The sequence below is a fragment of the Stegastes partitus genome, unplaced genomic scaffold, assembly GCF_000690725.1.
Source record: "Stegastes partitus isolate 25-593 unplaced genomic scaffold, Stegastes_partitus-1.0.2 Scaffold204, whole genome shotgun sequence".
Classification (NCBI taxonomy): Eukaryota; Metazoa; Chordata; class Actinopteri; family Pomacentridae; genus Stegastes; species Stegastes partitus.
Window position 1 is genome coordinate 365,894 of NW_007577935.1, and position 15,786 is coordinate 381,679.

At 40.9% G+C, this 15,786-nt stretch overlaps 1 protein-coding gene across 1 annotated transcript in view; it reads right to left on the reverse strand.

The window, feature by feature from the left end:
* The window catches only part of lrfn1 (leucine rich repeat and fibronectin type III domain containing 1), a 113,125-nt gene that overhangs the window by 13,984 nt on the left and 83,355 nt on the right, over positions 1-15,786 (reverse strand). Inside the window, exon 3 of the mRNA XM_008280639.1 lies at positions 14,320-14,435. The gene's annotated coding sequence lies outside the window, so the exon portion shown is untranslated. The remainder of the gene's footprint in view (positions 1-14,319; positions 14,436-15,786) is intronic.

Sequence of the window (15,786 nt, forward strand, 5' to 3'; positions counted from 1 at the left end):
ATATTCTCATAATTAAATAACCACACAGAATTAAGGGCTTCACCGACTTGGAATATCTCATAATTCACAGAACTGTCACATGAAGCAAACACACACCCGAGTAGTATCCTTTTAATAATTGTCCTGGTCTGAAGTAGTAATGTACATGAGTTTTAACTACCATCATTAAACCGTTACAGAAATGTGCTATTACCTGTCCGATTAGATTCACTCCAAATGAGATATGGCCTGATTGATGTGATTCTGAGATCATCGCATGGCTTCATTTTAGAGGGCGGGTTCTCCTCAGATGATCTCTGAGGGTTATTCTGTAATGACCATTGCTTTTTAAGATAACATAAGATTGGATAAAACTTAATTAATCTCAAAGGAAATCCTTGTGCCAGATTTTGCACAGAAAAACAAATGGCATGACATAAAAAAATGCAGTATATATATAAGATATAAGTACGATGCATGACTGTAATAAAAAAAATAAGTGAGCTCAAATAGAACAGCATACAGGTAATGAGTAATATTACCCATAATAATGAAATATCGTGCATTATATTGACATTGATGTACAAATGCACATGTACAAAACTTAAAACGGTAAAGTTATAATACATGAGATAACTGTACGGCTGAAACTGTCGGAAAATTAAACGATTTACATGATTAAAAGCTTTGGTTTTGTTAGTTTTGTTGCTGTTGGTCAGAAAAGACAATCGCATTTGCCTTTTTTTAATGAGATTTATAAACAGGTATGACAGTTTTTTTCTCCACTATTTTATCACATGCTGTAAACCAAAACAACATTCGTTATACAGGAAAATGATGCGGTTTAATGGGCCTACCCTGGATTACACAATTACTACACCAAGTTAGCTGAAGCATATTTTCAATGTGACATTGAAACCGTAAACAAACAACGCCACAGTCTGTTTCTGCTTTTCGAAAAACATCTGCCCAGAACTGGGGACATTTTCTGGACATGACTTTGTCAGGAAACCGTAAATGCCAATTAGACGGTGCAGGCAGTGAACTGCGAGCTGCCCTTGTGCGACTCTTGTCAGGATGCAGGCATAATTATTGACAGGCCGAGTTCATTGGAGTCAGCTCTGTCTCCACCAGTGGACGCCTAAACTGAGGCTGCACAGCCCCGGGGATTTCTGGTCACATCTCATCAAGGCGGGAGGAGGAGGAGGAGGAGGTGGTGGTGGTGCTGGTGGTGGTGGTGGTGGCGGAGGGTGTCGTCGCAAAGCATTTACATATTATAATTATGTCCGCGTGCAAAGGCAGTCTTCTCAATTACATCCCATTTAAAACTTTCAATGAAGAAGAACAGAGGAAACACAAACTACTGCGGCTCCATAAACTTTAATTGTAAGAGCTTCCCCAAACAAGACGGAGAACATTAGGATCACACTGGCGGTGCACGAGGCCAGTCATGCACGTCAATTACTGATTGAACACTCCGGTGATTGACTGTTAGCCTTTACCTGCTACCTGTTCTTTTTAATTTGAATACCTCCCCTCACTGATATAATCAAGCTTCGGTAGCTGCTTCTGCAATTACAAATTACGGCAACACAAATAACTGTGCTTTAAAAAAATTAAACCGTTAAAAGTTGGAACAACAAAAATATCAATTAATTAAGAGGGTTTGGTAGACCATTATTCCTTACTGCGGCAGTGTACCCTCGAGTATTATCTGTTAAATGGTAAGCAACATTTATTTGCATATAAAAAGGGGATGATTGGAGGACGTACATTTAGTTATTGGTAGTTTCATTAAAAAATGGACGAAAACTTTTGAAATCTAAGTATGATAGTGAATGGTATTTATCCTGATTTCCCAGAAGTAAGTTGGTATATTTGTATTTGTTGGTCTGGACAACTGTTCAAAATCCAATATAATATCATACAACACAATGAAAACCAGAAACTTTTCCCATTTGAGAACCTGAAACTAGCACATTTTTACAATTTTTTTTTTGCCATTTTGGCTTCGTAAACCATCCAAACGACTGACTGACGAGTGATTTTAGCTCAAAGTTCAAATCACAATTTCTTTACAGCACGATGTAGTGCTCCTCACATATATCAGACCACTCGTATAATCAAAGTGTAAATTATGCTAATTTACATGAATGTCATACAAACGCTCTCCCATGTGGAGTGATTGGTTCTTGCTGTTTAAGTCTCACCGCCCACATACTACATTCCTGCACTGAATGCTGATTACAGTAGATCCACTGTATCCTGCGCTGATATAGTCACACTAATCACACGACCAAACGATGCATAATGGATGTATTAGGCATGGTGTTGTTCCTGTCAATCCCCTTTATGCACAAATTGACTCTACAACTGAGCAAAGAAGGAGAAAAAAAAAATCCCCCTTTGACTGCATTCTATCTGTTAGTTGTCACGATTAATAGAACAAACAGGACAATGCGCCGTCCTCCGATTTACATTAGCCACTTGCATACTTTAGATTGGCCGTGAGAGGTTTGCGGAGCTTCACAATGTGTGAAGAACACTGAAGCGGTTGTGACTAAAACGAAGTGTTTCGTGTTTATTGGTATCAGTGAATGTAGAAATATTCAAATATTTGCTTTCAATGCAAGTGTCAATGATAGGATATGAAAATCAGTGATTCAAAACATGAAATAAGTAAAAGTACAGAGGTAATAATGAAAAAAAAAAACATAAATCATCTCTGTCAGTAAGATATTAGTCATTTAAAGTATAAACATGCACTGAAACAAGTAACTATAAGTGTGAAATAAGTGCAGTTAAGTAAAAAGTACAGGATTTCCAGTGCAATTTAGAGCAGCATAGAATAAAGCACTCAAATGAAGTACAAATAACTCAGCTTTTTCCCTTTTCCACTGCTGAATGATACAAACAAGCATCTAATTTTAAAACTTTTACTCAACAAAGCATTTTTGCTTTACCAACTTCGAAACACCACACCTGAATTTTCGAAACCCAACGCTCCTTTGCGATTGCAAAAGCTCAGCTTAAATTTGCTCTTTTTTTCGGAGCCATTTTAGCAGGTAGCATGTTCTGACATCAACAAACGGCTCAACAATACACTGTGTGGCTGTTACTCTTTCCTCCATGCAGCAGTTTCGCTGACACCTTCCAAGAGATTGCAGCAATACAGTCGACATATTCGTCAAGCAAAAAAAAAAAAAGGGAAAAGAAAAAGAGAAAGCGCAGACAAACAAGCCAGGATAAAAGCAGGAGCTGCTAGCAAACAATGAGGGGGATAGACAGTGATTCTGAATGACATCCATCTTATGGGATTTCTATTTCTAGGCTTAGTTATTTTGAAATCCAACAAGGGTCAGTGACAAGAATTGGTGATTTACAAATACTGGAGCAGCATGATTGTCTCTTCTATAGGTACTTTCTGCATGTGGTGACAGTTTTGTTATTTCCACCCTGATGCATGTTTGTTTGTCCTCTACTCTTATCATTTTATTCACTGATGTGCTGCTTTATTTTATTCTTGTCTTCCTGTGCCTTAGCCGAGCGGCTCCATGCCCCGCTTGCGCTGTGCAGGCTGGCTGAATAGGCCCTCTTGAATTGGTGCCTTATGGTGCCACTTTGTGCTACAGTGATGCTGAGGAATCCACACTTGGCTTCAAATCCTTCTCCCAAGGCTCCTATACTGCATTGATCCTGCTCTGTATGTACCCTTGCAAGGTATTATGTATGCCTGTTACGTGCCTCTCCGCCACAGCAGACTCTAGTGAAGAGCTGATTTACACTCCGGAGAGAAAATGTATCAAATGGCTGAACTTAAAACCTTTTCCTGGTTGAAACACACTATATCCATTTTTATAACAAGACAGCCATGCACAGATCTGTCATTTATTTAAACTATTTCACATAATGGAGATGGAAGGACCGACCTGCTCGCTCGACATTAAAGGGACCTTTTCTCAAACAAATAATGGGGACCATCTGTTAATCACACAACGGAATCGTAAAGAGTTCCTTTGAATCAAGTGCAGCAGCTACAGTAAGGCAAAGATCTAGATTTTCTTCAAACAAACACACACACAAACGCTGCCACAGGACAAATGTTTATTCAGTAAGGATGAATCTACTGTAATTTACATCACTTATACCTTGGGTTTTCAGAGGAATGCTGCTCTTTGAAACATCTCAACTCCTGGGCGGAGTCTCTTTGCACCACAAGGAATGTGATATTTGTCATTTTGAGTCAAATGTCTTAAAAAACTATTGGATTTAATACCATAAAATTTGCTACTGCATTAGTATCTCACTAAGGAGGAATTGTAATAACTTTGGTGATCCCTTTAATTTTACCCCGGAGCCATTTTCACATACTTTGACGAGGCATTTTCATTAACTTCTGCTGAGCTAATTAGCGAACACGTTAAACCGAAATGATGAATCCCGTAAACGTCGCTACTGTAAGTGCAGCCTTGTAAACCTAAAGCGCCGCGTTGCTCCAGTAGATGTAGGAATGCATACGACCCCATTCATCATCCTGTAAGTCAAACACAAAAGTAAATATCCAATATGCACCTTCTCCTTTCTGACTACAGTATCTTTCAATTAACAAAAACAATTGAGATTTATCACCAGCAGGATCCACATGAATAAATCTACTGTAATAACGGGCCGCAATAATGGAAAATTCATATAGCTCTAATTGATATAGAGGACAGTGTCCCAAAATCACTCGAGGCTATAATGCTTCTCAGCGTGCGCCACAACCTTCGAACGACTGCATGGGATTCGGCGACTGCAGACAAATAATGGACTGCACAGCTTCAATTTGACACACTTCATAGGGAAGCCTGCGCAAAGCAGGTTTAGCACTTTTGACAAACATATAGTGAAGGCTTCACTAATCCTATTTCTGTGCCAAATAAAGCACCTTGCAATGTCAATACATACAGAGTGGCAGCAGGGCAGTAAATTCACAAAGAGTGTGGATTTATCTACAGTTGGCTTTGTACCAGGAGAATGAATTAAAGTGAACACTTGCTGCACTTCATCACCGACCGGTCATTATGTACCAGTCACTTTACGTTTACTGCCACTGAATTCCGAGCACCAGTTGCTTGTATACAAGTGTAATTACTGGATGTGCATCTGTTTATTTGTTTTTACCACCCTGACGTTGTTTCACTTTTTGTTGTTTTTTTTTTTGGGAGGGGTTGGTGGGTGCAGCATGAAGATGTGGGGACATATTAGTGTTCCTCATGTATTTCTTAAATGTAATCCTTAAACTGCAAAGCCGGATTAACTCAATATGGGGTACCAATAATCTGTGAGCTCCTGCTGAGCTGTTGCCCAGAGGCCAGGAAGCTAACTGGCCTCAGGGTTCACCGTGTGGCAGCTTATTATCTGATAAAACACAAATTTATTTAGAAATATGCAACATGGAGAAAAAAATAATGTTTTTTTCAACAGTTTCTCACTGTCATTTTTTGGACCAATTTACATAATTTGCCCATTTGGTTCATGTTGGTAGTGATAATAACTAGTAAAATCACACTAAAAAGCCTGTATGGCCCAAAAGAAACAGAGCAAAACTGTAAATAATGTCCACATCAAAAATCTTTCATCTTAAAAAATGGTAATTCAATCTTTTACGTTACAAGTTGTAAAATTAAACTTCTTTACTTGAATCAAAAATAATTATTTTATATAGATATTTGACATTACTTGAAAGAAAAACAATATAATTAATGATTTTTTAAAAATGTAATTATTTTTTAATAATGATTTTACAAACTGTGCCTGTTATATTATTTACATGTTAACTGCTAAAAAAAAAAAAAAAAAAAAAGGGCCAAAATTCTACATCATGTCTAGATGAAACACCTGTGTCTTGTGTGTTTACAGTGCACAGTGTCATCTTCACTATTGCAGGTAATAAACCGAGAGTTTGACTCACTATAACAATAAGGTCAGGGCTAAAGCTGCACAACATATTGTTTCAGGATCAGCATTGCAACAGTGTCATGTCACATTGTACTAAATGCAATGTGAAGTATGGCGAATCAACTCAAACACATTGTGTTAGAACTTTCGTTGCAGCTTGAATATTGCGTTGTTCTCATTTTTCATGACTAATCTACAACAGAAGTCTGTCTGATAGAACATCATTTACTCTGATTCTTGGATACGCCATCGTTTTTTGTTTTTTTTCTACACTTTATTAACAAGACAGAGTTTGTTGACATGCAGGCTCGACATGTGCGCAGAAAAATGATTAAGGAACAGGCAAGAAACACTGGAAAAGAAAAGATTTAGTTGTGAAAAGAAATCCAACACCAATTGTAAAGAACTACTTCAATAGCAGAAGGGGTGATGTTCGCCCAAAACAGGTACTTTGTGAGCAGTGTTTCGCCTGTTAAATCAGAGTCACATATGTATGATGAGCGCAAAACCAAAAAAAAATCAAAGTCTGAATGCAACCAAAAGAAAAAGAAAAACATTTCACATGCCAGTGTTACACCACATGAGAAAAGTTCCAAACAGCACAGAGAACTCACTGAAGCGACAACTTTTCACCTTGCAAAAGACACGATAATTAGTTACTAAAGACAGTTTTGAAAGCATGATTCACTCGCTTAACAATGTACTGCCATCATGCACATATTTTTCTTAAGTTTTCATCTCGGAGCTGTATGAAAAATGCAAGGCACAAGTTGAAACAGAGCTGTCACAAGTGGATTATTATGCAGCTGCAGCAGACTTGTGGTCCAGCTGGGCAACGCAGCCCTTCATAAATTTCACCGTCCACTTTATTAATGAGGGCTTCCAACTGAAAAGTCGCCGTTTTTCGCAAACTGGGTTTCTCCAAGATGATCATACGAGTGAGAAGACGGGGGATTAAAAAGGCGTCGGCGGCTCGGGGGCCGAGATGAGAGACGTCAAGTCCGTGTAACAGCAGACAATGCGGTGAACCGTGATGAAGGCTGCAGCTTTAAACAAGTGGACCGGGCTGCGGTGCTTCAGCCACAGACTCCATCTTGCAGTTAGCAAGTCGTGCAGCCCAAGTTAAGGGGGATATAAAGACGATTTACACTCCAGTTTGTGCTTCTTAAAAGCAAATGGTTAATGATAGTAAAAGTAATTGCCACACAGACAACCTGGGGGTTTTGGTGCCTTGGGGTGTCTGGGGCTCTGGGCCAGCTGCCTGCACTGTTGGTGATTCAACATCGCTTCAGCTACGTTTAAGTTTAAGAGACCCACTGGAGTTTTTTGGAAACATATTGTGTGTAGTCTTGAGGCCTAATACATCGAACCAGTTAATTTCCTTCTTCATGAAAGATTTGCTAATGTGACTCACAAAGGAACTGGAAACCTACATTTCCTTCATATCTATAGATTCCTGACGACAGTATTTTTCTCTTCTGCTCTTGTCGCTGGCACCAGTTGCTAATCAATAGATTCAATAAAACCGGTGGCAAGACTGAAGCTGTCTGAATCAGGCTGACGGGGGCCAGTGTTATATTTTCCACGAGCTTGCGAGGGTCCACCTCTTCGCACACGTCTGCATGCAGCCTAAAATTTGTGTCGGATACAACCACGCTACAAGGGAAGTAGTGTACATCCTCAGCAGGAGTGTGGAACAGCCCTTCAAGCGGACTACAAAGCACCATGATAGGAACTACTACACGTCTGTGGTGTCCACAGCTGTCTGCGTGCGTATCCGCAAGAGAGTATAATCAAGGCTTAAATTGTGCAAAAACAACACGCGCCCACACCAGGATTTTCAGCTCGTTCTTGCAAAGACCTCCATTCACATTAAAATGCCAAAACAGGTTACCTTCCTCCTACTTGCATGCAAGCAGCGGAGGGCTCACAAGCATGCATAGTTTATTGCGAGCACAGCACAACAATTTTCAGCGAGAGAACATTCTGAGAAGCCGAACTTCTTTTATGAGTCTCCGATGGGTGTAAGGTTGGCAAGCTGGCGTTTTCAGATTTGCACACTACGGAGCCCAGAGCTCAATTTTCAAAGGCAGAGTGCTATTTTAGTTTGGATGTAGGGTCGAACAAACCCGGATGAGTGTGCTTTGTGTGCATGTGTGCCCATCTCCACATGTATGAAATAAGGAGAAATGAGTGATCCTTTTCTTAAAAATATTGCTTCATAGTTCTTCTACTGAGTTAATAACTACACAGGCTAAGTTTCTGTAAAGCTTTCCTGAAAATGCCAATCATGAGCTCGATTGAGCAAACAAACCTGGACGGGAACAATAAATTCTTCACTATTTGAATGTGTTAGAAAAGTAAAGAATGACACAGGCCTGTATTTAAATCTCCAGGCCTTGAAGTTTAACCTGTCGGGTTAAAATAGAGGTCATGTCTGACACGTGTACAATTCCCAAAGCAAATTAGCTGCTTATATAACATTCCTGTCTCCAAATACCTTTTTAGGTGGAAATCAGGTCAATGCATTTAGTCCGTGACATATCAGAATAATTAGCAATTATGTGAATGAAATGTTTAAAATGACAAGCTGAAGCTGCACTTTGTGAGTCCCCTAATCAGAAACCTGTCAGGTCTGTTATTTGAGACTGAAAGACACATTTAGCTCCGTCTTATCAGACAGTCACGTAATTATTTTTTATCTATGTTCCCTTCTTTTTTTTTTTTTTCCCCCCACAGCTGTGCACAAAGTTAATATGGCTGGATCCTCGTAAAACAGTCAATTTTACTTTCTCTATAATGGAAAGTCAGTGTTCCACAAAATAAATTAGGTGCTGTGTAAAATTGCTGATGTGTTACAAACTTACAAAAGAAAATAAAAGTGATTAAAAGTGGTCTGACATTTGGACCTCAAAGTCTGTCTTCACTCCTGTCGTACGTTCGTTTCAACTTTTTTCTAACCTTGACAATATATTTCCTGGATATATTTGACAAAACATTTCCACTGACAGAAATAATAATTGAGCACAGGAAACATTAAATACTGTACGTGTCGTGACTTTGCCACCAGCTACAAGAAGTTCATTACTGGTCATTGTGGTCGAGGCTGCACCATATATAATTAGTTCACAACCTGTTTGATGGAGGTGGCATTATCAGAAATTGCTCTTTATTTTCTGTGTCTAGTTAATTACTACATTTTGATAAATTAGCTGCTGAACCAAATTGCGGTCCAAAAGTTATCAAGTTAGGAACAAATTAGGCCTGAAAAATGAGGACATCAAAGAGCGGGCCCGAGCTGAAAGTGCTTGTTCTGCTTGCGTTCTCTTGTATTCAGAAGGAACGTGAATTTAATTCTAAATCCTACAACAAGAAAGTTTTCGCACATTCAATCAGCCGTTCTCCCAAATGGCTGCTGCTGCTGCCATGTTCAATGCAAATACCAATTCAGTTCAGAAAATGGTGTAAACAAAGCTGCCGCCTTGGATTTTTTAAATGAATTCTTATGGAAGATTTTATGATCGCTTCCCAGGTTTGATGTATGATCTGAAACAGAGAGGGCAGCTCAGTAACTTGTGCGTTTTCGTTTTTCTTGTTTTGATCCTCAGCCCTGGCCTTTTCTTCTTGAGACTGGTGCTTATGTTTTTTTTTCCGGTGCTTGCGTGGGTTTTCTCCTGGTGTGTGATCTTTCATCTGAATGAATTACAGGGAAATCACTTGCTAATTAGCGGAATACATAACAAAGGGTATAGCCAGAGTGACACGTATTTTATTTGCTTTATGTATCGTGACTGATAGTTTGCATAAGCTGCTCGAGGCGGGAGCGGCTATAAAGTGTGCAGCACCGGCGCCGAATGCATCTGAGGTAGTTTCAAACAGAAAATTTCTGTAATTTACTTCATGTGCTAACACAGACAATAATCTTGAGCAGCAGGGCAACCTGCTCAATCCCATTACTGCACTTTAATATAGCTCTGCCCATGCCACTTGTCCATAATACTACACCCAGGCAAGCTCATTGTGCTGCCAGGACCACTTATAACATCCCTGCCTCATGTGCAGCTCCTCCTCCTCCTCACTCTCCTCTGCCTATGAGCCAATGCAAATTACAGTAACAGCTTGGACGTGAGTATAATCTCAAGTGGTGCGAGCTGGGCTCCATGGCGAGGCATGCGGGCAGATGGAAGCAGAGACTCTGCCAGGCCTCTTTAGGGGCTCCCACTCTTTCTCCACCATGGTAGACAATGGAGGAGCTGTGGCTCATAACCAGCTACTCGTCTGCCACTATCATGCAGCCTACTCCCTCCCTTACGCTGTGTTTGGTAAATGATATGAAAGGAAGTAAGGTTGGGGAGGGGGGGACCCCTGTCACGGCCTTGTTTAGACCAATGCACAGATGGGCACAGACAGTGGCGGCGACATTATATCAGGAGCCACTCACAGCTCACAGCAGTGTGGTAGAAACTTAAGGAGGGATGTTCGCATTTATGATGAAAGAGAGGCAAATGGAGAACATTAGGCCTGTTTCTGCGTTTCTCTGCACAGGAGGTGGTAGAGGCCTTTCCCTAGAGCTATTGTAGATATTTATAAATAGTACTTTAAATAAACAGCCTGTTCTATTTGCATAAAGTATCATATACTGTTTTAGTGAACACTCATTTTTGTTTTAGAATTTAGAGAAAAGCTTTAATTAGCTTTGAAAAAAAATAGAAAAAGCCTAGAATATTATTCATTAATGCAATTCAAGTGAGCACGGCGCTATTTCCAAAGCTGTGTCTGAACACACATCAAACATACAATATTCATACAATATACACGACAAAGCATAATTAACTTGAGATATGTTGTGAGCCCGCCTTCGGGAAACCAATTTATCTTCAGTATTTAAAAAGAAAAACAAGCTAAAACTTCAGCGTGTTTCCGTCTGAACTTTTACCTGCTGTGTTGCCAGAGAGGAGACAGAAGAGTTTGTCCTGCTCTGTAATTTGCGATGCCCTAATGACTTCTGCAACAGCGAAGAAAATGATAAATTTATGAAAGAGACCCGCGAGTAGAGAAATTTTCCTTTGGTTACGGATACCTTTTTATGTTAAGAGCTTGCCTCGTTGGATTCAAGCGCCGCAGTAAAAGTTACATCAAAATGTAATGCACCTTTTATTTTTTGAATGAATGAGCTCCGGGGTTTACACTTGCATGACAACACAGATCAGAGGGTCTCTTGTTTTGCTGCTCTGGGAGAGAGCAGCTTGTTTATGCTCGCAAACACTGATTGTGCTATTCTTGGCCATTATTGTAAATGGCTTCTTAAACTCAGCTATGCTCCTTGTAACTAATGATGATGCTTATGCAATAAGGTTGCACCTCCATGTGTCATTAAACATGCCTCTGAGCTTTTAATCATGCCATTCCGCAAAAAAACAGGGAGCTCGGAGACAGACGCATGTGCCTCGGAGCAGCGATGCCCTCTTTCCTGTATACATACATAACAGCAAAACAGTACAAAAGATTCTGATGTATGAGGAAATCAATAGACCATGAATCAGCTGTGTGTCAAGATGAGAATGTTTAAGTGACTCAGTCTTCAATGTGTTTGCCAACCCTGAGAGCATCTGCACGAACAAAAAGATATTTGACTGGTAGAGGGAAAGAGAGAAAGCACCAAGACGCCGAGCACAACTCCCCTGGAGCTACGCGTCTATTGCTTCTGACTTGTGCTCACACGCACGCAGGTGTGTTTGATTTTTTTACCACATTTTCCTCCAGTATTGTTTGAAATAGCTTCAGCGACGCCATTTCAAATTCACAAAGCCCCTTGTTATTCGGAGAGACGGAGGCTGACACGGGTTGTATAGCTTAATTTCTGCCGATGATTAGAGCCGCACAAACAAGAATCAGGTGCAGATGTTATCTCAACGTGGCGACACGTGCCGTAGACCCGAAGAACGCCCCCGAACTGAGACTCGACGCCGCCTGCCGCCTGCTTTCAACACTTGGTATTCCAGGAAACACTGACTGCAAAGACTCATATTACTTTGACAAGAGGAGCAGACCACAGAACACAGGGGAGGAGAGGTGTATGTGCACAGTGCCGTCATTGGAATTTTGAATATGAGAGGGTAATAACTTGACCTCCTCCTCGCTCCCCCCCTCGATCCCTGATTGAAGAAATGTATTCACTACCTACCGATAGAACACCATTTTCTCAGTTTGCAGTGGTATAATTTTACGTAAGCACACATGAACCGGAGGGGGATCCTGTTGTTACGCCTCTTATCGCCTTTAAACTTGACAACCCGGATTAAGCTGCACTCAGAAGAGCAGCTGGGGAAAAAAAAGATGTCAAAAGAATACGAGACGAAAATTGCAACACTTTTGCAATTGCTTTTATTTGACAGGGAAAGGTGAATTTTTTTGGGGGGGGAAATCTCTCCAAAAGGATTAATTTAACTATGGGAATTATTTCCTTTTTTAAGACACAAACAGAACAGGATGTCTCCCAGTGCAAAATAAATAAATAAATAAATGCATAGTTATGCAGGGTGCATGACTGCTGTAGACGCTGCTTGTTAGGCGTACGACGAAGGGGAGGGGGGGAACACTGAGGGGAACAGCAGTTATGTTCAATTCAGTAACACAAGCTGGCTAATTAGCATTGCCCTGCCATTCCCTTTGAACCAGAGGAGGACAAGTGGGAGCCATCATATTTCTTTGTTCTCAGCGCTGTGTGATTCCCCCCCTGACCGCTGAAACCACAGGGGCTCTGACCGCAGAGGGTCAGGGGTAGGCAAAATAACCTCACCTCCCACCCGCTCTCCTCCTCCTCCTCCTCCTCCTCCTCCTTACTGTACTCCCTCCCATCCTCCTCCTCCAGAGACTTACCCAGACCTTTACCTAAAACTACGCCCTCAGCAGTTACTGGCAGCACGCTGGATCCGAAATAGCGCCTGGATGTAGCTGCGGTGACATTTTCAGGATGCAAACCTACTTGGAGCACAGCAGACAGATGCTGTGGGGATGCAGGTACGTACCACACTTCTGATGCGCACAATTATTCTCGGCTGACTGCTCTCTGAAGACGCAGCACAGATCATTAACTCCATCCTCTCATGTAACAAGTTTTAATTAATAGTCTCATGTTATATATCGTACGATTGAAACATGAAGCCGCGTTTATGTACTGCTGCAGGGTTTTGAAGAGCGTTTTATGGCCCGTTTCGGGTTGGTTAGAGATGCACTCAATTACGCTACAACTCCAGATAGAACGTTTTTGTTTGCTTTTGTGCCACACATAAGACATGTTATTGGCAGAGTTAGACAAGTCAATGCAAAGATGCTATGTGAGTTTGCAGTTTAAATTCTGTTTAGTTAGGAGAGGAATGAATTCAAGGAAGTATGTTTCTGAGCACATATGGACAAATGTAAACCTCCCCCCTCATGTTTGAAAATCTTGTTTTGTTCAGTTTTCCATTTTCACTGGAGCACATACGTATGCTACAATGACAAAATAAGAATGGCAGAATAGAAACGATGATAAAAAAGATTGTTATTTGGCCTTTTCAGGTTAGCATACGGTAGAATAGTATACAACATCGGTGGGCGTTGTTGTGTCAAGGTTGAAGGAGGCACTACGACTGCAGAAAACCTTTTAATCTGTACATTTAAAAAAATATTCTCCTACAAATGTACAACCTGTCATTCCCTGAAACATCTCCTGGCCTGACAGCTTACATATATGACAGATTCATAGATGGATTGCGCAATAACATCCGTTACTGCCAAATGTAAAGCAAAACTAGCTCTATAAACTCTACATAAACCTTTTACTGGATGCAAACAAAGTTGCATCCCAAGTAGTAACTTTAATTAGCCACTCAATATTTATCCAACAGTCTTTACACTCCCACCCACTCTTGTAAAGTTTGGTCACCCTGTCGACATTAGATGCTGTTGTGTGCAGTATGTGTACCTTTTGTTTTCATACCTCCACGCATGTACATAACAGCCATATGTTGATGTTTGCTTCTCTTTGTTTAGCTTTCTCGAGATATGTGTTCGTATGTATGTCACTGTACATCTGTTCACTGCACACTGAGAGCCACTGGAATCCTGATTTAAATTCACGGTAAACATACCTAGCAAATAAAGCTGAATCTGGATTTTATTTACCCTTTTGGGTGCCTAGCTGCAAAAAAAAAAAAAAAAGATCATTTCCATACTTGACCCAGTTCTGCTCTGCACCTGTAGTTTCACTGTATTGCCTGTAATGAATTGATCTGCAAAGCGCTGCATCTGTAATCTGCTGATGCATCACTGCTAACATTTTCAGCATAGTGGAGCTGCAACGATTCACAGTCAATACCCCGACTTGGGGGTGTGGGGGAAAAAACGTGACAAACTCACCAGATATCAAGCCCTGGTCTCCATCACAGGTTCCACGACAGCATTCTGATCAGCTGGCAGTCAAAGAGTCAGAGCTAAGGCAGGCGACTCCCACTGGCGTCACAGGAAAACACCACCTAGAGGACGAGAAACATCTTTAGCCTTTTTTTTTCTTAGAATTAGGCCACGCTGCAGCTGAGGTGAGTTGGCAAACTTCACCCAGAAATAAAATTTAAAAAAAAACCCCGCCAGAGGAGTGGCTCCTTTAACATATTTTTGGGGATGTTTATCGTGTACTTGGAGACAGCGTTCTAGTGGAGGAGGCAACATTTCTCAACACACTGGAGAGGCAGTCATACATTCATAATCTCATTGACTGAGCTTGCTCCTTTTTCCACTTGGCGGCTTTGGGTGCGATATGAACGCTGATCTGATTATGAAACAACAGGAAAGAAGCATAAGCAGCAGGAGAGGCACCAGAAAAACAGAGTTGAAGACGCCACGACTATGAATGTGTGTCCTGTCATTAATATTTCACTACATCATTGTAGCAAAAGGAGAACAAAGTGTAAAGGGGAGCATAATGAAAAATTAATCATATTTTGACACTGCTTTGGAATTTATCTGTGCAAAACAAAGAATCTTCAGCTCGTGATGAGATTTTGCGACTGAGAAAAAAAACAAGGTGATTAATGCGTCCAAATAATTACTGCATGCTTCAACATAAAGCATTCACGTTATGCGCGATGAAGATGGATGACTACGAGGTTTTTCCGACTCGCTCAAGAGGCACTTTTTGCTGCAACATTCCTACTTTATTTTTTGCCTTTTTTCACACTTGGGTGCAGTGACTGCCAAGGTCACAGGCCTTCAGTTTCTCACTTGTCCCAAAAATTCAGTACAAGCTACATGACATGTCACAGCTCTGCTTGCAGTGCAGCGGCACGCAATCCAAGAGAGATTACCATATCGCTCGCATTTGTCTGCAGAGAGCCTTCATGCATGAAAAAACAGAATTCTCCACTCAGCTTTACTGTACATCAATTTGTATTCAGAGAGGGACTTTAGGCTTGTCACCTTCAGCTATTCATCCAGCCAATGAAGAATTTATGACGCAAGCTTTTGCTTTTTTGATACGTCACTTCAATCCTCCTTCCAATTCCGATTCATCGCAGGCTGGAGTCAGAGTTGAAATGGAGAGAAACAAAGCGAGAGTGTAGGTGTCGCAAATTTTTCGGGGTCTATCATTTCACGGTCTATCATGCCAAGCATATTAACGCCTTCTATTTGTGTGTGTGTCAGAAACTCAGCACCCCGCCGACGGTGTGATGGCAATGTGACAGTCGGCAACCACTGGGAGGTGCATGAAGTTGTAAATCTGTTTCAAAAGAAAAAAAAAAGACGACGTTCACCGGTGATTTTGCAGTTTAATATTCGTTTCCAAGCATCAACTCATCACCTGGCCCAGTGTGAGAAGTCGCTTCATCT